Genomic DNA, 2,924 nt, shown 5'->3' on the forward strand with positions numbered 1-2,924 from the left:
CTGTTTCTGCCCTCGCCTCGGGATGCCCATCCCGAGGTAGGGAGAGATTCCGCCAGGCCCAGATGAACGTCATATGCCCATCCACAACTAGAGATTACGCCAGCTACATCGGAAAATCCCGTGCCATCCTCCTGCGAGAGCCTGCGGACTGACTGACCATCCAGCTCCATCCAAGGCAATTCCATCACCACCCAAGAAAAAGGCGACCATCTGGCCGGCCCAGCTCAGACAATTCCATCCCCAACCGAGAGCAAAGACGGACTACCTGTCACATTAATGCTAAATTTACAATACTTGGTATTTAATGCTAAACTTACATCACATGACAGCAGTTTGAAGTTATAGCTGCACTCAGTGACTTTGATTGGAGGTTGCTGGGTGGGTGTTTGTAGGGAGTGGGAGGGCTTGTTGGTTGTGGTCGGGGCGTTTCATTTGTTGGGACTGTGTGGATCTGGTCTGGTTGGTCTTGTTTTGTGGTCGATGTCAGACAAGAGAGGAATAAAGTTAATTATGCTATTACTACTTTTCCCTGGTTGTTCCTCTGTTGTCTGTTGTTGATCGCGGAATGGGACCGGGTTGGACCTGCACGGTTTCGGTGGGTGGGGCTTCCTGGGTCGTGGGCTCTCCCTGTTCTTCGTGGACGTTGCTCGGTGGCTTTGGTCGGGGTCACTGAGTGCAGCTATGACACGTCAGAGGAGATCTGGCCCTCCCGGCTGAGCCTGGTTTCTCCCGAGGTTTTTTTTTCTCCATTATTCATGATTGGAGTTTGGGTTCCTCGCCAGAGCAGTGCAGTGTTGGCTTGCTCACCGGGAGACTGCATTTATTTATTTATTCATTCATTTATTTATTAGATATCATTTATTATAATGATCTTGCTTGGTCTATAAACACCATGCACTGTGCTGTGTTTTACCTTTCTGTGTTTTTCTTATTTGACCTGTAAAGCTGCTTTGGAACAATGCACATTGTGAAAAGTGCTATATAAATAAAATTGAATTGAATTAAATTAAATGCTTTATATCAAGCATTAATTTCACAGATTTAAATTTTTGAAATGACCTTACTCAATATTAAAGAGCAGGTTTAAAGGTTTTTGTAAGTGTCCTAATGTTGTATTAGAGTCCCCAACAACATGTTCAAATGCATCAAGGTAAAAAACGGTGCTATTTTCTTGAAATAAGCATTTAGTATCTATCCATTTCTCAAAGATCCCTAAACGATTCCTCCGAAGCTGTTCAAATTTTCCGCTTCTCTAAGCTCCTCCCTACCGCGAGTCCAGTGTGCTCCGATTGGCCAACTGGCCCAATCAGTTGTGATTGGTCTTTCTTCATGCACTGGGTGTCAGAAACGAAATGCCCATTACCACAGTTCTTATCTCAGGAAGTTTTTTGTAAATAAAGACGCTGTGTGTAAAAATGGCATCAGTATTACCATATCACAAGTTTTTATCTTCATAAACTTATCTTCATAAACCATTCAGACTATTGTTTTCTGTTGAAATTTTTTCGTCATAGCTGTGGGAGAACAACAACGGCTCTATCCAAAATTTGATCATTACTTTGATTATACAGAGAGGAGTAACTGAGTAAGTTAGCCAGAGATTCCAAAGATAAAGCACACACCTTTACATAATAAAATGATATAGTGCTGTAGTCCGTTTTTAAAATAATGACAAGCAAAACGTTTTGTTTAAAGGGGATCGTGACCATAGCTAAACTTTGCACAATTGACAAAACCATAATGTGAGACACGTTAGCAAAGTGCTACCGTGACTAAACGATAAAGGGATACAGTTTGTACAATACTACGACATGTAGAACGACAACAGTCTACAATAACCGCCACATTATTAGATAAGAGTTGGATTATTAAAACTGTAACACTGTTAACGTATACGTTGTTTACCTGGAAACCTACAGCTGTACTAAATATACAACACGGATTAGCACAATTACTTTAAGGTATATTGTAAGTGTGACACCCTGTTTGTGTAGTCACAGAAATGGTAGTAATTATTTGTTTTTTATGCCATGGACTCGATTATCTGAGTATTTGTAATATTGTTTAAATGAGTGTTATTATGTCTAATGGTGATGTGTAGTACTGTCCGGGGACAGTAAGGGGAGATGCTGCATTGACTGTGGGTTTTAGGGTGAGTCGCGAAGAAGAGAGGATTACAAGAGCGACGCCACGATAAGAAGCAGCACAACTGTGTCTCTCTTTGTTTAATTTGAAACAGGTGGGTGGAAATTTATCACCAAGGACATCAAACGTTAGCAAATATGTTGATTTCATGTGTATGTTGAGGCATGAGGGCGATGTACATGTTTTGAGTCGAGTTAAACGGTTTAAAAGAGATCGGTTGTAAGTTTATGAAAATGGCGTTTTACTCGCACATGTGTGCGTCAGGCCTGCTACTGATGTGATAAAATATCCAAGGGGGAAGCCTTTTAAACACTGAAGACCCAGACCAGTGTAATGTTTAGTGTGTTAATTGGGTTTATATATGTTATAGTATACTTTGTTGGTGTTTAGATATTATTGTGTGTTTTATGACTACGGTTTAAATGTTTATATAGATTTATATACAGTGGTTTGCTCAACGTTACAGTTATCTTTACATACCGGAGAGACTGGAAAATGTGGTGATGTCAGAGTAAAGATGTTGAGTGATGTAAAAGAAATATAATGGAGTATAAGAAAATGGAAGACTCTTATAAGAGTGAAGCAACACGTTATGTGTGTTGGGTTATGTGAGTCACGTGTAAGGTGACATGAGATGTGTAATTGTGTTATGCAATTGTTGAATATTATTGTAATAAATTACAAGAGCGACGCCACGATATGAAGCAGCACAACTGTGTCTCTCTTTGTTTAATTTCAAACAGGAAATTTATTCACTGCAGCACTGCCAGTCACACGGC

This window comes from Triplophysa rosa, linkage group LG23, assembly GCF_024868665.1.
Source record: "Triplophysa rosa linkage group LG23, Trosa_1v2, whole genome shotgun sequence".
NCBI lineage: Eukaryota > Metazoa > Chordata > Actinopteri > Cypriniformes > Nemacheilidae > Triplophysa > Triplophysa rosa.